This window comes from Lissotriton helveticus, assembly GCF_964261635.1.
Source record: "Lissotriton helveticus chromosome 1_1 unlocalized genomic scaffold, aLisHel1.1 SUPER_1_unloc_15, whole genome shotgun sequence".
NCBI classification, from domain to species: domain Eukaryota; kingdom Metazoa; phylum Chordata; class Amphibia; order Caudata; family Salamandridae; genus Lissotriton; species Lissotriton helveticus.
In genome coordinates, this window is record NW_027611654.1 from 3,044,338 (window position 1) to 3,068,328 (window position 23,991).

General features: G+C 47.5%; 1 long non-coding RNA gene across 1 annotated transcript in view; it reads right to left on the minus strand.

The window, feature by feature from the left end:
- LOC144805577 (uncharacterized) overlaps positions 1-23,991 on the minus strand; it is a 95,257-nt gene that overhangs the window by 40,526 nt on the left and 30,740 nt on the right. Inside the window, exons 2-3 of the long non-coding RNA XR_013605546.1 lie at positions 7,222-7,280; positions 7,038-7,126 (exon numbers count right to left, since the gene is read on the minus strand). This is a non-coding gene — a long non-coding RNA (uncharacterized LOC144805577). The remainder of the gene's footprint in view (positions 1-7,037; positions 7,127-7,221; positions 7,281-23,991) is intronic.

A 23,991-nucleotide genomic window follows, 5' to 3' on the forward strand; every position in this document is an offset into this window, starting at 1 on the left:
AGAGGCCGCATATGCCACCTGGCATAATCTACCAGCAGGAGGCAGGAGGTCATAAGGATTATTCTGACTGAAACCTAGGATAGAGGCTTAAAGATCGGAATCATAGCCCGAATATCCCGGACTCGCTGTTTGGAAGGATAAGCCCGAAACTGCGTTGTATCAAGAACCGCTCCGATGAAAAGGAGCTTCTGAGAGGGAATCAGGTGTGACTTTGGCACGTTGATAGTGAACCACAGCGAATGCAGGAGGTCCGCTGTAGTCTGGAGGAGGGAGACGACAGCCTGGGGCGAGCCCGCCTTCAACAGCCAGCCGTTGAGATACGGGAAGACGTGAACCCCTGATCGGCGCAGATGAGCTACAACCACCGCCATCACTTTCATGAGCATCTGAGGGGCGCTGGTAGGGCCCCAAAGGGGAGCACGCTAAACTGAAAATGCTCATGGCCAATTAGTGAACCGTAGGTAATGCCTGTGGGCTGGCAGGTCGGGAATGTAGAAATAGGTGTCATGCAAGTCCAGCGCTACCATCCAGTCTCCAGGGTCGAGGGCAGACAGAACCTGAGCCAATGTCAACATCTTGACATTGGCTCAGGAGGCAGTGGTTGACGTCCCTCAAGTCTAAGATAGGACGCAGGCATTTGTCCTTCTTGGGTACCAGAAAGTAGTGGGAGTAGCAACCACAACCTACTTCTGGCACAGGGACGCGTTTGATGGCTCTCTTGGCCAGAGAGCCGCAACTTCCTGGCAGAGAAGGGCCAAGTGATACTCCGACATGTGATGGAATTGAGGTGGCATTGATGGAGGAGTAGTCTCGAAGGGGAGGAGGTAGCCCCTTTGGACTATCTGCAAAACTCACCTATTTGACAGGAGGTTCTGCCAGTGGGGGAGGTGATGGCGAATCCTGCCGCCCATTGGCCCAGGAGGGTCGGACTATGAAGGTTTAGAAGCTGCTGCAGAGGGGGTACTGGTGGACTGGCCCGCACGTTGGCCCCTGACCACGACGCTGCGTCCCACGTCCCTGGCCACGCAGAGGCTGAACAGTATACGCAGGCCTGTGGCTCTGGGCGGAACGTGGTGGGACATCCCTTCCATAGCCACAAAAAGAGCTAAAAAGCAGACTGCGCTGGGCGAGAGTTAGTACCAAGGCTTAAGGATCATTCTTAGCCCTAGAATCCTTAAAAAGCTTGAGCGCGTTGTCCGCTTTGTCACCACACAAACAACAGCCATCAAAGGGTCTGTCCAAAAGAGTTGATTGGACATTGCCCGAAAAGCCAGTAGACCTTAGCCAGGCAAAGCGTCTCAGTGCTAATGACGTTGAAATCGTCCTGCCTAGTGAGTCGGCGGTGTCCAGCCCACATCGTATGTGAACTTTGTTGCACCTCTCCCCTCAGCAGCTGCAAGGGAGAGCACGGCCCGTGACTCTTCCGGGCACTGAGGCAGTACCTGCGAGACAGTGTCCCACACATAGTGGGTATAACGGCCCAAGAGACATGCAGTGTTCACAGACCTCTGTCCTAAGCTGGCGAAAGAAAACATCTTCTTCCCATGATGGTCCAGCTTCTTGGATTCCCTATCAGGTGGAGCAGTAGGGAATGCACCATTGGAAGTAGAGGCTTGGACCACCAAGCTCTCAGGAGTAGGGTTTTGGGAGACGAAAATGGGGTTGCCCGGGGCAGGGCGGTGGGGTGGGGCAATCGTCCTATCCACAGTAGCCCCTGTGCTGGGCTTGGACCAAGGGCCCAGAAGGATGTCTGTGAGGGCCATATTGAACAGCAGCAGGAGCTCCGAAGAGGCCGCTGATGGTTGATGGACCTTGGTCAGGAGGTTAGTACTGATTGCCACCATAGGAAGCTCAAGGTTTAAGGCCTCAGCCACCCTACGCCACACCACTGCGTATGATGCAGCCTTCTCTTCTCTGTAGCCAGAGTAGGGGGAGAAAGCATACCAAGGTCTGGAGAAGTGTCCAGAGCACTGGCCACACCAAACTCCTCTCTCCAGTCTGGTTCTTCCAACTGGTATGCTAGAGGGTCCACAGACCCCTCCTAGTCCTCAACTTCCTCTGGTTGCCATTCAGGGTGATAGTAAACACCAGGGTAGAACAAGGGTACAAAAGTACCGGGTGGTGCCGGTATCAGCGTCCGTTCTGCTCCGTGTCCATGTCGAGCGGGAGGCCGGGGTAGACAACGGTTGGGGACACAACCTGCAGTGGAAGGGGTGGAGGTGTCGTCAATGGATTAGATGCCGGAGGTGGTGTCGTAATGTCGACCAGCCCCAATCCAGATCCAGGAGTTGATCCATGGGAGCACTGCGGAGCCGAAGCCGCCAGCATCGAAGGCCAAGAACCCCCAGCCGAGTCTGCAGGGTCCGAAGGCGCACTGGCCCAGTAGGGGCACAAGCAGCCCCCATGCTTACTCCTTTTGTCGGTTTAGACTCCATCAGAAAAAGCAGAGAAGTTTTTGGATGTTTATTTTAGATACGGTTAAACATGGTCTAAACCAGGAAATTCAATGGGAACAGGCCATGTGATACAATACCAGTTATATTACCATGGTAAATCAATCACTGACCGAAGGCCGAGTGCCCATGGCATGGAAAAAGGCATCAGTAAGACCTATTAGGAAGAATACTACAATCCCTTGGACGGATTTGTCTAATCTCAGACCGATATCCCTACCTCCATTCATGGGAAAGCTCACTGAAAGACATGTAAACAAGCACCTTTCGAGCTATATATCGAACAGGCCGGCAGTCTAGACCATTCGCAATTTGGCTTTAGGCCGAAGCATAGTACTGAGTCGGCACTGTCAATAACGGATGATCTACACATGTACCAGGACAGGGGTCATTCGGTTGTCCTGGTACTGTTAGATCTGTCGGCAGCGTTCGACACTATATCTCATAATATTCTGCTCGAACGGCTTGCTAAGATCGGTCTTGTGAGTACAGCACTGGCCTGGCTAAGAAGTTTCCTATCTAACCGGACTCAATCGGTTAAAATGGGCACATTTCGCTCGGTGGAAACTGAGATTACCAAGGGGGTGCCACAGGGCTCTTGTTTGAGCCCAACTCTTTTTAACATCTACGTGGCCTCCCTGGCTAAAATCTTTAGAGAGTTCGGTTTCATCCCAGTATCATACGCGGATGATACCCAGCTCCTGTTTCCTTTTAAAACTCTTACCGACGAAGTGAAAACATCTTTTTCCAATGGCATGAAGGCAGTAGCAAATTGGATGACTTCTAACTGCCTCCAATGCAACGTAGGCAAAACGGAGGTTGTATTCTTTGGGGAAGCGCAAAGATCCTGTGGACCCCGGACTGGTGGCCGCAAGACCTTGGCCCGGTCCCAGACCCTAAATTGGTTGTGAAAAATCTAGGAGTGCGCTTGGATCGTGAACTCTCTTTTAAGTAACATTGTAACATCATTGTGGGTTCCTGCTTCCATGTCATCGGCTTGTTGCGAAAGGTCTTTCCCCTGCTACCGGACTTCACCAGGAAAACCTTGGTGCAAGCTCTGATACTTAGTCGTTTCGACTATTGTAACGGCCTCCTGTTATCGGCCAATGATGGAGTACTAGCCAAACTCCAGATGATTCAAAATACTGCGGCCAGGCTGGTATTAAATGCCCCCCCTAGAACACCGTCTAACCCTCTCTTGGAGAAATTGCATTGGCTCTCAGTCCGTAACAAGGTAAAATTTAAGACCTGCTGTTTAATACACAAGAGCCTAAATGGACTGGGGCCATCGCACTGGAGAGATAAATTCATTCCATACAACCCGGTTAGGTCCCTTAGGTCCAGTAGCCAGCTTCTCCTGAGAGTGCCAGCTGTGAGAAAGGCCAGACAGGGTGGCAAGACCCTATCTGTAGTCGGTCCGAATTTATGGAACAAGTTTCCCCTTGAGCTGAGGCAATGTTCTGAACATCTGAGCTTCAGAAAGAACTCAAAACATTCTTGTTTCAGAACTAATCTGCTATCCACTGACTGCTTGACCATGCTTCTGGTATTTTGGGCGCAGAGATACTCCGGAAGGAGTCGATTCAAGCGCGTTATAAACCCGCAAATAAATAAATAAATAAATAAATAAAACCATCCATGGCGTTTGTTCCAAATTCTATTTTTTGCAATTCCTATATACTATATACACCTCAGCAAAATACATCTATTAGTGGCACATGTTTCATCTTCCACCTTATTTTCTTCAGTCTTACTATTATCTTTCATATTTTATTCCTTTATTTATTTATTTTTCTTAGCTTTATATATGTAGCAGTTACATACCTGCGCGTCGCAATTAATCATCATATACTATCCTTATCATCGCTTGCCACGGAGTTCCCTGTTAGTACACGGCCTAGTCAATTCGGATTAGGTCGGCAACACTACACCACCCAGTCAATTTGGATTAGGTCGGCCACACTGTATAAATACATGTGTAGCACGCTATGACTACATTGCTATTCACTTTCCTGATTGCAATACTGTTTCAACAAACAGATGCACGAATACTGCTTCATATAAGGAGTGACATTGCTCTTTATATTATGAAAATTGATTCATTTTAGCTGTGTCACAGACAGTATAAGGTGGTAATATTGCGTAAAGTTAGGCATTGTGCTTCACATATATGTTTTTTACATCGTTCCAATAAAGTTTTGTCAAGGTACACAGACGATTGGCCATCTTTTACCATGTGATACACCCGCTGCAGGTCAAAACACCTTAACCGGATCACGCCAGGTTTAGTTTCCGATAGCAACCAAAAAAATGCCAATACTGATACCATTCAAACTCAAGCAATTATCTCACACACCAGATGACCTAAACACTCTGGTTGAAAATAGTAGAATTCTCTTTTTCTTTTTCAAGTACACTTTTTTACTTATTAGTTATTATTTTCTCTTGATTTGTATTGTTTACATTTATAAACAATGATTCATTAACAAAAAGATAACTAATAAGTAAAAAAGAGTATATGAAAAAGAAAAAGAAAATTCGACTTTTTTCATCCAGCGTGTTTAGGTCATCTGGCGTGTGGGATAATTGCTTGAGTTTGAATGGTATCAGTATTGGCATTTTTTTTTGTTGCAATTGGTATATTGGTCCGAACTTTACTGAATAAGAGCCAAACCCTTTCTTGTTTTTCAGGTTTAGTTTCCGGGCATATTCGCAGAAAGAAGGAACCTCATATCCGGAGGCTCCAAATGACTAAAAGGTAAGTTCGAGCCATTGACACGCCCTAGCTTTAATCAAGTCCGCATAGTTTTTCACAGTACCCTAATTAAGTTTGCATAGCTCCTGCTGGCGCATCGTTATCTCGTGACATTATAAAACACATTTAACTTAACATATGTGGATATTTTGTAACTCTTATTATTCTTCTGCCTATATTTTTACCCGGTCATAGTAAAAGGCACGAGTGAAGTACAATTGTGCATTCTTTCTCCTCTGCAAATTACACACCTGTGTAACGAAACCCGCTAGTTTAAGCCTCCATTTTGTAGGCATTTCAAAGGCTTGATTTCTAAGTATATTATATAAGCTGTACTGTAATTTCATTTTCGCCTTATAGTTACTTCATTTATATTGCAGTAATCCTTGAAATCACAAAACAGAATTGTACTGACCCCTTTCATCTGCACCGCATTGCATCAAAGTAAGTGCTGTGCCGTTCTACATTAATCCCTAATACTAGTATTGACTAGCTATTTATTATCGATCTTCAGTAGGTCTCATTGCTATTACATTTTCGCTAAATACAAACATGCTTTAAGTTTCAACTAACCAGGACAATCCTGTGTATCTTTATTCTTTAGCTTTGAAAATATAGCAGTGACATCCAGCAACTATCAGACATCACTGTGCTATCTTGTTTTTCTGGCGTCGCCTGATTCCTCTCTCTATTGCCCATCAGGCATACAGGTATAAATAGAAAATAGTTTTCGGATTTGTAATTAAGGACCCATTCTCTATCACATTTGTCCATTTACATATGTTTAATAATTTTTAGTACACCATTATTGAAACACCACGAGGACTTACATATTTCATCCGCTTACAATGTACTGACGGCGTCTTTTTGCCCTTGGCAACTGAGGTAAATATTAGTTAGATACCTAGAATCGCTGTCAATCAAAAACGTTATTAAATGTGAGCAACTATCAATATGCGTCTTCTACCTTCATCGTTTAGATTATACATGAAGTATCGCACTGTCTTCATTTACCGTTCAACACGACGGTTCTCCAAACCCCATCAATAGTAGGTATACTATTTCTGACACCATGAGTTAAGCATGTGACTTTGATACAAATAGGGGTCACCATCGTATACATACACAAATGTTCTGGGTGCCTTTTCCTTTCTTCCTTCCCCCCCCCCCTTTTTTAATCATTCACATAGGGTTCCCTTCACTATCTTTATATATTGCCTTTTTCACATCTAATTTTATTCCATTAACCTTACTATTCACTTCTAAAGTAATTATCTTGAGTCATATCTTTCCATTTTCACTTTTACTCTCATTCTTCTCCCTTATTTCATCCAATGCAAATGTCTTCTTTGTATACTTATCGCTCATTGTATTCGTGAAAGAACCTCCCTCATTCATAAAGACAATGTTTACTTCACAGATTCATCAATTGTTTGTACTGTGGCCCTCTTCCTGGCGAAGGCACCCCTGTTGCGCCGACACAGACGTAGAATTCCACCAGTCATTTGAATTTGTGCCACTCAGTCTCCAATTGATCTTGTTTTTTATATATTGTGTCAATCTATCAGTGTTGAGCAATATGTCATCATACCAACAATGTTTTAAATGTGTCTTCAGTATGTCTGTGAGTTTGTATGATGGACATGAAAGTGGATGAATGATTATTATTTTTTTTCTAATTGTTTAACACTTAATAAATGCTCATTTTGTATTCTTGATAAATAATTTGTGCTCTTTGGTTCTTTCTGACCTTTGTCTATTGATTAGCATTTAATTATTGTTTATTGAGTGGTTGCCTTAAATCTGTACAATGATTGATTTTTCCCTACCTTAAGGAACCTTATCTTAACTGTAGGCGGCCTCTTCTTTTGCGCTTGTCAGCAATCCTTAGCATCTGAAGGCTTGTGAGTCAACGATCCTTCACATAGTAGAACATATGTGAAAAAAGAAAACCCAAATCATTTCAGTGATTCTTTTTGTGCCATTTCCACTTCCCCATTAGATGCTACTTACCTTGCTTGGAATGCTGAAAGTATATATTAGCGGACACTTCCAATATCAGGCGTACCAATCTGCAGGAGAACAATACCAGATATTTTAGCCACCACTCACACATGGATGACAGTGAATTAATTGATGGACCTAAAAACATCAAGAAGTAATCAATATAGTTTTCTACCATTAAAAGAGCTATGAGCGAATTAAAGTTACATCATCATGTCTGCAGCAACAAACTAAAGTTACATCACACAATGCAAGACAGACAGGTGGAAAGGTCATAAGATTGCGGAAACATGTGTGTACCTAATTTATCTGAACGACCTCATTCATAGAGGTGCTCCAAGGAGAAGATGTGGCCACCATACACTCCAATAGGGGGCCAACACTTCCGACTCTAAAATATAAGATCCTCTGAACAACAAAATTAAGAGTTATTACATGTACAATAGTCCTATTTAATCAGCAGTGCTTTATTTCCTATCTCTACATGCATCCAGCAGTATTGATAACCTTTGCAGCCAACATATGTTTCGTCAATAGGGTATATCCACCATCGACTTCATCAGGCTACAAATAAACAGAAAACCATACATAAACTACATAGTCTCATGCTTATGTAGTAATCAACCACGGTATCCCTGCTGCAAGATCTTTTGTGTAACACCGCATTCCAAAATGTTCTTTCTTGAGATTAAAATTATAGTTAAGAACCGTGAAACCACAAACAAGACAATGCATCCAAAGGAAAGATTGAGTTGTGCGCCCTCGATACCAAAGAGAAGAGACCTAGTGACACCTCAAAAGAACACCCGTATTAGGAGGACAGTTGTCCAGAAACAGACTGCAAAAAAGAATACCAGGTGAATATTTAATACAAATAGGAAATCCAAATAACCACTCATATTACCCAAAACAGTGATAAAACTTGCCGCATTAAGGGCTAAGGCTATCTGCCTCCCTCTTAAAGAGCGCAAGGGAAATGTTAGTGGATTAGGGAGACCCAGCAAAATATAGGCAGGGAAGCACAGGATATCTGTCTCGAAGGCTTCATTTATGTCCTGGAGTATCAGGTCCCAGTATCTTACTAATTTGAGGCAATGCCAAAGTAGATGTACTAATGAGCCTGCCTGCCCGCAGCCACGCCAGCAGTAAGCCGGGGTCGGTCTTTGTTCGAGTGCTTCTGTCGGGCCGCAGTTAAGTACCAGTATGAGGCAACTTTATAAGCTGCTTCCGTACCCGGGATGTTGTGTGCAGTGTGATGTGTTTTAAAAAAATATGTCCTGCCACTCCTTGTCTGTGAGGGATCTGCCTATTTCCTCCTCCCACCTTAACTGTCCTTAGAGTTCGTTGGTGTGGTGTCTACTGAGAGGAAAGAATACAGTTTTGATATAAGGCGCTTGCCGTCGCTTTTACTAATAAGCCACTTTTCATACTGGGTTAATGGACGAGAAGCTCCTGGTCTCATCTCCGGGTAGGTTACCCAGTGACGAATATACCTTTAAATCCCCCATTCTTTTTCCCCGCAGGGAATCACACCGCCGTTGTTACAACGAGCGTGTTGTGATTCACCATACCATTACTCCGCAAATCAGAACAACGACTTGCAGAGGAGGGGTGCTGTAAGTTGGAATAGTATATTCCAACTCCAGTCTGTGCAGACACTAGGGAAGGTGTTGGATTTTAAATCCAACACCTCCCCGCCCCCCGCAAAGTGTTGTTCCGACTTGCGGAGTAATGGTGTGCGGAATCACAGCGCAGTCGTTGTAATGACTGCGTTGTGATTACCTGCGGGGTAAAAAATTAGTTGTAAACGCTGTTCACCCCCAGGGACACGCTTGATTATAGGCGTACTAGTCAGTGGCTGGGATTTCGTAATCTTTCTGAAGCTGATCAAAGGGAAAGGCCCTCTCTTGATTACACCCCTTCTCACGCCACTGCTGGAATGTTTTTGATTTGCACCCAGGCGGGAAGTCAGAGTTGTCCACCAATGGAGTGGGGAGGGGAATGAAGTAAAGCCATGGCGGATTGCAGTTGCGTCCCATACTTTTAGGGTAGTTGTCATCACCGGGGAGAGGTAAAGCCTCCATGCGTTATGCCTACGCGGGAGCAAAATCTCTCCCCAAGTCTTCGCTCCTGCAATTATTTGGTTACTAAACGATCAATGTTTCTCTGAAAGTGGGTGGTTCCACTCAAGAATGAAGGGTAGTTGTGATGCTTGAAAATACCTGGACAACACAGGGGCCCCCCACCTAACTTGGGTTTTGTGATCTGCACAAAGCTGAGTCGCGGTTGCTTCCCACCCCAGATGAAGTGGTTGATGGCCCACTGTAGGTTCCGCAATGTAACCGCAGTTGGGGAAAGGGAGCTAGTTTGAAAGATGTACAATATGCGCGGCATTATCGTCATTTTAACTGCTGCAACATGACCCGCCCAAGAGAGACCCGATCATGACCATGTGGAGAGGGTTTCAGTAGTCTGTTCTAGAAGTGGCCCGTAGTTAGCCGTTAGTGTCTTATTAGGGATTCATACTAAGAAAATCCCCTGGTATGGTATGTGATTGCTGGTCCAAGTGAATGGGAAATGCCTGGACAGGGCCTCTACTGTGCCAGGGGTAGTAGACAGATTCAGTATTTATAACTTGGGAAGGTTTACCTTGAAGCCAGCCACTTCACTGAACCACGAGAATTTGCCACTAGGGCCACGAGCGAGGTCTCGGGATTTGTCAAGGACAGGAACACGTCGTAAGCGTAGAGGCTTATAGTATCTATGTCAGCCCCCAGGCGGACCCCGGAGATCAACGGGTTGTCTCTAAGCTCTGAATTTGGTATATCCCGCTTGGATAGATTTGTGATTCTTTTTTCTTCAAGCTGATATTTGGATATTCTCCACCAGTACTTATGGTGGGTCCGATCTTCAATCGGTGTTCTTTTCTTATCTTCATTATCTCTCCTCCTGTTTTCTCACTTCCCTCACTTTCTTGTCACTCTATTCTTAGTACATATAAAAAGAATTCCTGTTAAACTTATCTTTTTTTCACTTGGTGATGGCTGGTGCTTGTTTTACTTACACTGCAGTCAATTCCACCTTTGTTATACTCTTGGATTCTTGAGTCACACTGTTTAGATGTGTATTTAGGTCTAAAACTAACACTGTTTAGATGTGTATTTAGGTCTACAACAAACTCTGTTAAATTTTGGATGTATAGACACGTCAAGGAGTGTATACAGCATGTTTTGTTTTACATAACATATGGTTTATCTATGTTTCTCAAATGTATATACAAATGTTGTTTTTTATGTGTTTTTAAATATGTCAATCTCTATATATGTTAGTGAATTGTATGGTATTTATATATTTGTTTTTGTCAATGTATGCAATTTTGTATGTCATATTTATACTAGTATTGTTTGATATTTCCAGCCTTGAGAAAGTCTTAGTGCAAGACAAAAAACGTGTTGGCAAACTGCGTGCTGGGAGATCTTATACGATTTTTTTAATACTAATAAAGAATTGATGAAATCACAAGAAGATTGACATTCAATTGACTCTGAACTGCCTGGATCTTCTTTCTTGGAATTGATGTTGGTTTTAATCTGTCTCATTGTCCAATTGAGGGTATACAGATCCCTTAAAAGGCGATTACTTAGCTAGGACTGAAAAGAAACTTATAAGGTGTGCTTTGGATAGCCTCAATGCTATATGTTCATATTTGGCATCGACGTTGAGCAATGAGACTGGACGATAGGAGGCACATTCAAGGGGATCTTCAGATGGTTTTATGATTACTGAGATGGAGGCCTCCGAGAGGGAATCAGGGAGTGCTCCCGTATCAAGAAATGAGTTAAAAAGCTGTTTCAGAACAGGGGCTAGTATCTGACAGAATTTGTTATAGAACGAGGGGGGGTGGGGAGGGGGGGGGGTTAAGCCATCCAGGCTCGGGGACTTGGAGGTTTTGAGACTGGCTATTGCTGTCACTACCTTGTCAACTTGGATAGAGCGATCAATGTAAGTTGCAGTATCAGTAGGCAGCGCAGTCAGCTGCGCACCATGGAGGTAACTACCTATGTCTCTATGTGTAGAGTCTTCCTCCGCACTAAGTTTGCTGTAGAAGGCTCAGAAAGCTTCTGCAATTTTGCGTATACTAGAGTCCCGGACGGGTCTTTGATTGCCGGTATTGTTACGGTAACCTCTCTTTGGCGTAGCTTATGGACTAGCATGCAGCCAGAAGGATTTCTGTTAAGGAAGAATTTGTGCCGGAGATGCACTAAGGCATATTCCGCTCTATCTAGGTCCAATCGGTGGAGAATTAAGCGTTTCTTCTTCAATTCCCTCCAGGAGCGGGGGGCACCGGTGAGTTTGTGTATGAATTCTAGTTCTGCTACTGATGCCGCTATTTACTTCCTCTGTTCCTTCCGTAGCTTGTTTTAGCTTGCTGATGTGGCTATTAATTCCCCTCGTATAACTAGTTTTAACGCTTCCCACAAGGACGCCGGGCGAACCTAGTCTCGGTCATTGGTGGTGAGATAGTCTTTGATTGCCTTGCTAATAGCTTTAGTTATCTGGTCGGAGTGAAGCATGGCGTCAAGAAGAAGCCATCGTGACGGGCATGGTTGAGAGGCACCTAGGTTCAGCGATAGCGTTATCAGGGCATGATCAGAGAGGGAATGGGATTAAATTGTTGCTTCAGCTACGCATTCCCAATAGTGCATCTGTGATGAGAAAATGATCAATAGGGGCATAGGATCTATGGGCCGCAGAAAAGTATGTGTAGTCTTTGGCGGGGGGGGGGGGGGTGTCTGACTCCATATATCATTAAGGACGCAATTCATACGCCATTGATGTCCAGTCTGTGTGAGGGTCCCAGCTTGTGTAGCGAGATGCCCCGAGCGATCTAAGTCTGTATTCATTACCAGGTTAGGCCCCCCCACCCTATCACCACCTCCCGGTCTTGCGAGGCTAAGACTTGTGTAAGGTAGGTAATCAAGAAGCGTTCCTGGTGTTCGTTCATTGCATAAATAGATGCCTCTGTGAACCGTTTATGACCCCACTGGAGCCTAATCCATAATGCTCTGCCCTTGTGTTCAGCTATCACATCAGTGACCTTTCCCTGGAAGCTCTGGGCAAGCAGTATGGCAACCCCATTTTTTTTAGTTGTGTCAGTGGTCCAGTATGGTCTGGGAAACCTGGGTGAGCGCATGCGGTGGGTGTCTCTGACAAGTAAGTGGGTTTCCTGCAATAAGCATATGTCTCCCCGGAGTGTTCTAGATAAGATAAGATCGCTTTGCATTTTACTTGACTATTGAGGCCTTGAACATTGAGGCTCACCAAACGTATATTATGCATTGCACAAGTTTAGGAAGCCCCTATGCAGCTTGTTCACTTCGTCCTCGTCGCGCCTGCGAGGTAGCGATGGTGCGCCATACCATGAAGTTCGTAGAACTCTTGGAGCCCTTCTGGAGACTTGGCTGGTGCGGAGGAGAAGAAGTGAAAGAAGATAGAATGTACCCATAACCAACAAAAGGATATACTGAAGAAATCAACAGGAGCCAAGTCTGTCAAGACCCAAGAGTCAGTATGAGGCGACGACAGCCAAGGGAGGACTGTTCTGGAGGACCACCCTCCAAGAGATTCTGTGTGGGACCCCTGAGCGACCCGCAGATTGTACAGTACTGGGAGCATCCTACCAACAGCCCCTCTACTGCCTCCTTCAGTGCCTCGCAAGTCCCTCCGTACCCCCGGGAGCAGGTTCGTCTTCAGCTCATGATGCAGTTGAAAGGGTGGATTCCGCTGATAGGACCTGTAGCACCGCCTGTCTCTTTTTACTAATGGTGGCCAAGTCGGGCTGGGCCCGCAGTGGTTGCTTGTTACCTTCTGCCATGCAGTTCGTATACACTTAGGAGAGGCGGGCTACTCCTCAGAATCATCCTGCGTGGTGATGTGCAGGAGGGCACAGGCTTCCCCGAGTGATCTGATCTGATAGAGAGATCCTTCATACTTGAAGATGATGCGGAAGGGGTGGCTCCATATTAGCCTTCCGTAGGTGTTCTGTTACAGAGCGGAACGTCCTACGTTTCTGCAAGTTGATCCTGGAGAGATCCTGGTAAAAGGTTAGGGAATAGCCTTTGAAGTGGACCGGTGGGAGTCTCTGGCTTTTCTAAGAAAGTCCTCTTTGATCTGAAAATCGCGAACGCAAACCAGTATATCGGCTGGGGGACCTTTCCCCAGGCATTCAGATCCCACTCTGTGAACCGAACCCGGTCTAGCTGTAGTGCAGAGGTTTCAGGAAGTCCGGAGACATGTCGTAGGAGGTCTGTGACAAACTTGCGTAGGTTGGAGCCCCCTGCTTTGGATGGCACACCTCTAATTCTTATATTGTTCCTCCTGGATCTGTTCTGCAGGTCCTCGTTGCGAGCCTGAAGGGCCAGCTACTGCTCTTTTAGCCGTAGCTCCCCTTTTTGAAGCCACAAGAACTGTTCCTCCCGGCCTAGCTCCCTGTCTTCAAGCTTGGCGACTTTCTCGCCCACCTCGGCCTCCTCGCATGTCACCTATCGGATTTCCGATGCTAATTCGGTTTTCATCATCTGCAGGTCTGCACGTAGTGAAGAGAAGAGTGTTTCAAGGAATGCCTTAGTGACCGTACCCTCTCAGTCATCTGCGTCTAGCCGAGCCTCATGCCCTTGGCTTCTAGCCTTATCTTCCATCCTGGAACTGCCTGACTTTCCCAACATGACGCCTTGTATTACGAGAAGCGGTTGAACCCCCCTGTGTCGATTTGAAGACTGTGCATGACTGGTTCTCTATCGTCTCCGTAGAAAATGAAGGAGTCATCCTGAACCCTACTCATATGCGGAGATTACCCTCTTAACTATTGGCATCTTTCTCTCTTCTTCATCTCCCGGACTTGGCATTATTGGACTGAACCCAGCTTGGGAGTCGCCCACAAGAATGACCTTCAACCTCTATGAGCATTTCTTGAAGTTCCTTATTTGAGGACCTCTGCATTGCTGGATCCCCCGTGAGAGTTGATGTGTCTACTTTTTAGATTGATTGTTTGTCCCACTGTGAACTGTACATCATCGCCCTGAAGAAGGTGTAGCCCCGTCCGGGGGCCTTACACCTAAGCGTGCGTCGGCGTTTTGTGTCATCTGGGGTCTACTTGGCTGATCTGTTGTCCATCCCCCTGATGACTGTTTTCCATCTATTATTATTAGATCAGCTCATGGCTATTATGTACCTTGGTATTGGATGCCTAGTTGTGGTATGAGAGTGTTTGAAATGCTGGTATGTATGAAGGTATGAGAGTTTTTTGTTTGATGTCGATATGTGGGACTATATTTGTCAAATCATCAGTTTTTTAGAAAAATCCCCATGTGGTTTGTCATTAATGTATTGAATAAAATGTTTTTCGATGTAATAAAACTTGTATCTATTTTTCATTATGTGCTGAATTAATCTGTTTTGATTTGGGTGGTTCTAAATGTATCAAAGGACCTCCTTGTGAGTTCTATATTAAATCTATATGGCAGGTATCTTTTCTCTTGTTGTATTTTGCCTTTCCGAACATGTTCCCTGCCATGGCTTTGAGGCTGAGGGGAATAGCTATCTTTGTGCCAATTATTCGATGTGACCCTGCAAAGCGAAAGATGGGCCAAAACTTGGGCAGGCTGCTCATCACATGCCACAGGAGCACGCCACAGGAGTAGGCACGCTTTTGATCCCTATGTTCACCGGGACACTGCACGCTCCAGAGTTCTCCCACTCTGTGGTCCAGGGTCGTGGCGCAGTCCGCAAGCTCTGTTCGCCTCACCAGTCCAGGTTGTCCACACAGCCCCTGGGGGGAGAGGGGATCAATCAGCTCCCCTGTCTCTGCGGTCCACGGAGCTCTACCCCATGGAGGATCATCACTCGTTTGGTGGACATCCGTATACTATAGGCCGCAGGTCCCGGTCCAGAGACCGCTGGTCCTCTTAGCCTTTCGTTCTTTCGCACAAAGGGTTCTATGCTGCTTCCGCAAGGATCCGCTTGTACCCCCTTCTCTCAGGAGCTTGTATTTAGTCCCAGGGGCACCTACTGGGGAACAAAGGGCTCGAATTATATGCTTATTTAGGCGGCGGCACGGAGTGATCTAAAAGCGCGTCCTAGCTGTCCACCATCTTGGCCACGCCCCCAATTAACTTTTATAGAGGCAAAACAGTGTTTGCAGTGTTGGGCAGTGTTACTTGTCTAAGAGTAGAGTTTACATTGTCTGTGTAGTGTTACCCATGAGTGTAATGTGTATAGTGTCTGGGCAGTGCTGTCTCTTGTCCTGGAGTGGTGTTTACAGTGTCTGGGCAGTGCTATCTGTTGTCTGGCGGGAGTGTTCACAGTGTCTGAGCAGTTCTATCTGTTGTCAGGCGGGAGTGTTTACAGTGTCTGGGCAGTGCTATCTGTTGCCTGGCAGGAGTGTTTACAGTGTGTGGGCAGTGCTATCTGTTGTCTGGCGGGAGTGTTCACAGTGTCTGGGTAGTGCTATCTGTTGTCTGGCGGGATTGTTTACAGTATCTGAGCAGTGCTATCTGTTGTCTGGCGGGAGTGTTTACAGTGTCTGAGCAGTGCTATCTGTTGTCTGGCGGGAGTGTTTACAGTGTCTGGGCAGTGCTATCTGTTGTCTGGCGGGAGTGTTCACAGTGTCTGGGTAGTGCTATCTGTTGTCTGGCGGGATTGTTTACAGTATCTGAGCAGTGCTATCTGTTGTCTGGCGGGAGTGTTTACAGTGTCTGAGCAGTGCTATCTGTTGTCTGGCGGGAGTGTTTACAGTGTAAGGGCAGTGCTATCTGTTGTCTGGCGGGAGTGTTTACAGTGTCTGAGCAGTGCTATCTTTTGTCTGGCGAGAGTGTTTACAGTGTCTGAGCAGTGCTATCTGTTGTCTGGCGGGAGTGTTTACAGTGTCTGGGAAGTGCTATCTGTTGTCTGGCGGGAGTGTTTACAGTGTCTGTTCAGTGTTACCTCTGAGGGTAGTGTTTCCAATGTCTGAGCAGTACTACCTGTTGTCTGCTTTTAGTGTTTACAGTGTCAGGCAGTGTTACTTGTCTGAGGGTAAGTTTACAATGTCTGGGCAGTGCTATCCCTTGTTTGTTTTTAGTGTTTACAGTGTTGAGCAGTTTTACTGTTGTCTTAGGGTGCTGTTTACAGTGTCTGGGCAGAGTTTCTATTGTCTTAGGGTAGTGTGTACAGTGTATGAAGTGTTGCATGTTGTCGGGGGGAGTGATTACAGTGTCCAATCTATTGTGTTTTTAGTGTTTACAGTGTAACCTGTTGTCTGAGGGTAGAGTATGTAGTGTCTAGGCAGTGTTTCATGTTGTCTGAGGGTAGTGTTTACAGTGTCTTGGCAGGGTTTCTGTTGTCTTAGGGTAGTGTGTACAGTGTATGAAGTGTTGCATGTTGTCGGGGGGAGTGATTACAGTGTCCAATCTATTGTGTTTTTAGTGTTTACAGTGTTACCTGCTGTCTTATGGTAGTGTTTATGTTGCCTGGGCAGTGGTATCTCTTGTCTGAGGGTAGAGTTCACAGTGTCCGGGCACTGTTACCTGTTGTCTGAGGGTAGAATATGTAGTGTCTGGGCAGTGCTTCATGTTGTCTGAGGGTAGTGGTGGTGACCCTTGACCCTGCTCGCAGGGCCGGTCGCTCCACACACCGCATGGCTCCCTGTGTGTGACCAGGACTCCTGCCCTTCACCGCTGCTGCCGCGAGTTCGCCGCTGTACCCGTATTTCTGAGTATTGTTGTTGACTGTACCCAGTGTTTTACTTGCATTGTGCCCTGCTTATTGCCTGTTGCCAGTATATTTTGTGTTTCTCCGTGACTGTTTTTCCCGCTTCTGTGCCCCCCTGCTCCCCATCGCTGCTCCCCTGCGGCCCCGTCCCTTTTCCTTCTGTGCCACGCTACCTCTGTCGCCCATTCGCCACCCCGCTCCCACCTGCTCCTCCCTCCCACTTGGCCATTTATGGAGGACGCCGCACGGAAGCGCAGCGGACGCGCCAATTGCGCGCCAAAGGCAAGCCCGTGTGCGCATGGACCGCGCCCAGCGCCAGAACCCCAGGACCCCGCCGACACCAGGACACCCGACTAAGATACGACACCGCCGCCATCATCGCACTCAACACCGGACAACCAACCGCCTGCTACCAAGCCAACCCAAAGCGCACCCACGGACCCTTCACCTGTCAAGCCTGAAAATTCACCTGCCTTCGACCCCGCACCCTGCCCGCCAAACCAAACACCAACAACAACCACCTTAAGTGCATCCTCCTCAACACCCGCTCCGTTCACAAGCACGCCATCGAACTCTGGGACCTCCTCGACGCATCAGCACCAGACGTCGGTTTCCTCACGGAAACCTGGATGAACGCCTCCTCAGCCCCCGACATCGCCATAGCCATCCCAGACGGCTACAAAATCACCCGGAAGGACCGAACCAACAAAACAGGAGGAGGAGTCGCCGTCATCTACAGGAACACCATCAACGTCACGACCAACGCCGAAGACATCGTCCCACCGCCGAACACCTACACTTCCAAATCCACACCAACCCCCAGACCACCCTCGGAGGAACGCTCATCTACAGACCCCCAGGCCCACGCACACAATTCAGCGAAACCATCGCAGGCTTCATCAGCCGCACGCCCTAGCCTCACCAGAATACATCCTCCTAAGAGACCTGAATTTTCACCTGGAAAAAAACAACGACAACGCCACCTCCACCCTGCTTGACAACCTCACCAACCTCGGACTCAAGCAACTGGTGGACACCCCCCCCACCTCGCCGGCCACACGCTCGACGCCATCCTCTCCGCCAGTAACCACGTCATCTTCAACCACTCCACAAGACTCCACTGAACCGACCACAGCTGCGTACACTTCATCTTCAAGAAGACTACATCTCACCACCTCGCGCATCGGATCCTCCGCAGATGCTGGAGCAAAACCACCACAGACCAGCTAACCACATCGCTGAGCCAGAACCCACCAGTCGACACCAATCTACCCGACACCAACAACGCAGCCCACAACCTCGCTCAGTGGATCACCAACTGCGCCAACAACCTCGCTCCACTGAAGAACCCCCAAGGCAAGACCGGCAACAGAAAACCCCCATGGTTCACAGATGCCCTCAAAGCCGCAAAGAAATCTTGCCAAACACTCGAAAAGACCTGGCGCCACGAACGGACAACAGAAAACATGACAACCCTCAAAAACACCACCCGCGAATACCACCAGCAGATCCGGGCCACCAAGAGGACATCGATCAAAGAGCAACTGGACAACAACACCCACAACAGCAAGGAGCTCTTCAGCATCGCCAAAGAGCTCTCCAACCGCAACGCCATCAACAACGACATCACCTCGTCACAAGATCTCTGCAACGCCCTCGCCACCTTCTTCCACCGCAAGATCGCAGATATACACGACAGCTTCGGACCCCAATCTCCATCTCTGGACACCAAACCAGCTACCCCCACCACCACCCTCAGCGTATGGACCCCCATCAGCAGTGAAGACACCATCCACGTCATGAACTCCATCCACTCCGGCTCTCCCTCCGACCCATGCCCCCATCACATCTTCAACAAAGCCGACACCATCATTGCACCCCACCTTCGGAACGTCGTAAACAGCTCCTTCGCATCAGCCACCTTCCCTGAGAGCTGGAAACACGCAGAAATCAACGCCCTTCTGAAGAAACCCACAGCGGACCCCAAAGACCTCAAAAACATCCGCCCCATCTCTCTTCTCCCCTTCCCGGCTAAAGTCATCGAGAAGACCGTCAACAAACAGCTGACCGCATTCCTCGAGGCAAACAACTCGCTCGACCCTTCCCAGTCCGGATTCCGAGCCAACCACAGCACCGAGACCGCCCTCATCGCAGCGACAGACGACATCAGAACCCTGATGGACAGCAGGGAAACAGCCGCTCTCATCCTCCTAGACCTCTCAGCAGCCTTTGACACCGTCTGCCACCGCACCCTAATAGACCGCCTCAACAACACTGGAATCCAAGGAAAGGCCCTGGAATGGATCACCTCATTCCACTCCGAGGTCACTGAGATCATCTGCGGCGTACCCCAAGGATCCTCACTCAGCCCAACACTCTTTAATATCTACATGAGCCCCCTCGCCACCATCGCACGCAAACACAACATCAACATCATCTCCTGCGCCGATGACACCCAACTGATACTCTCCCTCACCAAAGACCCAGCCATCGCCAAAACCAACCTTCAGGAAGGTATGAAAGAGGTAGCGGACTGGATGAAGCACAGCCGTCTGAAGCTCAACTCAGACAAGACGGAGGTCCTCATCCTCGGACAATCCCCATCAGCCTGGGACGACTCCTGGTGGCCCACGGCGCTGGGCACCGCACCGACACCCATGAACAACGCTCGCAACCTGGGATTCATCCTGGACTCCTCCCTCACGATGACCATGCAAGTCAACGCTGTTTCATCTTCATGCTTCAACACGCTACAGATGCTCCGGAAGATCTTCCGATGGATCCCCACTGAAACCAGAAGAACAGTCACCCAGGCCCTCGTTACCAGCCGACTGGACTTCGGGAACGCCCTTTACGCAGGAACCACGACCAAACTTCAGAATCGTCTCCAGCGCATACAGAACGCCTCCGCACGACTCATCCTCGACATCCCTCGCCACAGCCACATATCCGCCCACCTGAGAGACCTCCACTGGCTCCCCGTCAACAAAAGGATCACGTTCAGGCTGCTCACCCACGCACACAAGGCGCTCCACAACACGGGCCCCGAATACCTCAGCAGCCGCCTCTCGTTCTACACCCCTACCCGCCAGCTCCGCTCCACCAGTCTCTCCCACGGATTCGTAGAACCACCACCGGAGGAAGATCGTTCTCCTACCTGGCAGCAAAGACTTGGAACTCCCTCCCCAAACACCTACGACTGACCCATGACCATCTCACCTTCAGGAAACACCTAAAGACCTGGCTCTTCGAGCAGTAGCGGCACCCCTCCAACCCCCACTCAGTGCCTTGAGACCCTTATAGGTGAGTAGTGTGCTTTATAAATGTATTGATTGATTGATTGTGTTTACAGTGTCTGGATGGTGCTATCTGACGTCTGTGGGTAGTGTTTACAGTGTCTGGGCAGTGTTGCCTGTTGTCTGAGGGTACTGTTTACAGTGTCTGGGTGGTGCTATCTGAGGTCTGAGGGGAGTGTGCACAGTATCTGGGCAGTGTTGCCTGTTGTCTGATGGTAGTGTTGACCCAATTTGCAGTTGCAAGATCCCACAGCTATCTGAATACTTTAAAGGAGGGGGCGGTGCTATTCTCCAGCCAGAACGCAAAGTCTTCTGTAATCAGGAGTGGGTGGAGGTACTCGTCTGTCATCGGGGTGGAGGACTGGTTCATGAAGTTGGAAGGCATGGCTTGGCAGTTCGGGCTGGACTGTTCCCATGAGGCACAGGGTCAGACTGATTTTCATATAGCCATGTCTGAACTGGGGTGGCAGAGTGGGCTAAAGAACGGTGATGGATTAAACCCAGATCTTTTGACTGGGTGTGAGTGTTTGATTGGTTCAGATGCTCCGTCCATTACCACCCCCTTTTGTACCACTAATGGTTCATGAAGTTGCCAGTGGCAGTAGCAGGAGAGGATTCTGAGGCTGACATTGGGGCACAGCGTGATTCTGATCTTCACAATCTCCCTGATTTTTTTTTTTTTTTTTGCGTGAAGTGGGTCATGGAAAGGGTTTCTCCGAGTATTGCTGCTACTACAACCCCATGGTGTTGTTGGTGTGTTTCAAGGAGTATGTCTGAAGCATGAGATGCTGCAGCACACGGCACAGGAGTCTAAAAGGCAAGTCTCTGGGATGAGGTGGGTGTGAAGTTTGGGATTTGCGATAAGGCTGTGTATATCTGGTGCAGGCATCACAGCAGATCTTACAATAAAAAGATTTCAAGAATTGCTTTTTTTTAATGCTTTCTGTCAGCAGATTACACTTGCTGGACGTTGGTAGGATGCTGCTGGCCTTGAGGATCTCACTCGGTTTAGGGTCCCTGGTCACAGTTTGTCATTCATGCTTTTCCAGCTGGGTCTGGTGGTTCATTGGATGAATGCGCCAACTGTAGGGGCCTGTATTTAACCTTATGGTCACAGATTCAAATCCTGGCAGGTCCACTCACTCTTTCATCCTTCTGAAGTCGATAAAATGTGTACCAGTGACTTGGATAACAATATAATCTGTTATTCAGCACAATGAGGCCCTTCTGGGTGACCGTGTGTTAGAAATGGGGGTCTCTAGTTGGCAATGATTTGCACCTTTGTCCAAAAAGGAACCCTTCAGGATAAGGGGGTACACTACTGAAATAACCCCAGCTCACTTCCTTGGTAGCTTGGCACGAGCAGTCAGGCTTATATCAGAGGCTGTGTGTAAAGCATTAGCACATAACCAACAGTAACAAAGTGAAAACACCACAAAAGGACACCACACCACTTTAGAAAAATGTCCAATACTTTATATATTCAAAACAAAAACAATACACATCCAACATACAGTTCTTCAAAATATGAACTTTTCCAGAATAACCTTAAAATACAGTTCCTTGAAGTCTGTAGCTCCGTTTGGTGCTACAGCGGTGCTGAGAACAGAATCCAACAGTTCCGTCAGACTGCATCGGTCATGGGGTCGGCAGACTCGTTAACAGTACCTTTTAGTTGCAGCCGATCACGTTGGTGCAGGCCGGTCATTGAAACCGTTGTGGTTGCGTTGTGAAGAGTAGCTGTGCAGCGTGCGGTGCCCTCAAGATTCGTACGGGTAGCAGCTTGGTGACGATGGTCGTCGGTAAGACCAGAGTTGCAGTGCGAGATGCGGCTGTGCCCTCTGCGGTGCCTTCCGGACATGTAGTCGGCGACAAAGTCTGCTGCTTTCCCCCTCTGTGGCAACTGAAACTGCGATTCCAGAGGTGGTACCCAGAGGTAAGTGAAGTCTTTGCTGTCCTGGAGACTTCGTGAACAGGAGGTAAGTTTGGTTTGAAGCTCTTGGAGATACTCAGCACAAGTTTAAGAAAGCTCAGTCCAGTCCTATTACTGCCCAAAGCAGAAGCAGCAACTGCAGGCCAACCCAACAAAGCAACAACCCAGCAAAGGGGCAGTACTCAACCTGCAGTTCTTCCAGCTCTTCTTCTTTGCAGGTTCCTTGATTCCAGCGAATTCTAAAGTTCTGGGGTGTGGGCCCTAATATTTATACTCAGTTCCTCTTTGTTCCCTTGGGTGGAGAGTGTCTGTGCCCAGCCCATACCAGTTCTGTTCTCCCTGGCCCGGCTTCCTGGCAGGAGGTGGAGACAGCATTGTCCAAGGCAGACCAGGCCCATTCAGGTGCCGGGAAATTCCTCCCACTACACTAAATGCAGCCCAGGTCTATTCAGCCCAGCCCTGACTCATCCATTGAAGGCAGGACACACCTCGACCCCCCCCCCCAGTGGCTGTCTGAAGAGAATGCACCCCCCCAGCCCCAGTCACTCCAAAGCCAGATAGTCAATCCAAAAACTCAGCAGAGGCACACAGGATCATAAAACTCATCTTTACTCATCTGAGTGCAGGCATACTAAACTCCCTTTCTCTATTTTGTCCCAATGGGAAGATATACTCGTAAAATCTTACAGAGTATTCCCCATTCTATCCTATGGGACAGATAACCTTTCAAAAGTGAACAAGCATTTGCAATGCAATAGGTCTCGCATTAGTAAAAGTTTGAGCTATTAGCATTGCTGATAATAATGCAACGCCAATGACTGAAACATTTAGTAATGCGAGACCTGTTGCATTGCAAATGCTTTTTTATTTCTGGTACGACACAGACCGTATCAGTCTCTACGTCTTAAAGATACTTTTAAATGGTTTGTGTATCCCAAAGAAATCCGGCTCCTATACCATTATGAGTTAAGCCAACCAAGTCATTTATAGTGCTTAGAAACAATAGAAAGGCGACATATAGTTGTATATATAAACACCTAACTTCCTATAGACGCTGCTAACATAAACGAGGTGGACCCGGAAGGTCTCCTTGGAAATGTTCAATAAGCAGCAAATTTGGAAATATCAGGTACATTTCATTTCCCTCCAGAGTGCTCCACTGCGCAGTGGACCTTGTAATTCTGACAGGGCTGGTAACACTTGTTACCGGCCCAGTCAGCATTACCTGGCCACTGATTATGAGGAACTTAGACTAACTGAGCCGCTTACCCTGCTGACAGTGACAGCACATCTCCAGGAACGTATTCAGACTGTTATACTCCGGTCTGCGATACGAACCTCAGCCCAGAAAGTGAACAATGCTGTAATACCACACTAATGACAAATTATACGCTATCTAATTGCCAAATAACTATAATAAGAACATACACCACTATGAAAAAAAATATTTATGCAATATGCGCTAGTTAGAAAAAGAGGCAAAGAAGGTAATTTAGGTAACATGATTTGGCTACAGAGTATAGACAGGAAGAGTGCGAGGTGTGCTGAGTTCTGTTCCCTCCTCACAGTTGGACATCACTGTCCAGTTTTGGGCATGAGTAACACTGTGCCTGATTGCAAGATTATTGCTGTTCTTTATCGAGGCATTAGTCTTGAGCCTCAAACTTGATCTCCCCAGGGCCTTAATTATAGCGCTGGAACAATCATTTGTCTGCTGCAGGTCGCCTCGGTGCTTGGAGATGATGGGTGTTGGAAAGGCGATCCCAGGGGAGACAGAAGGTGTCTGACTGCCCAACCCGAGAC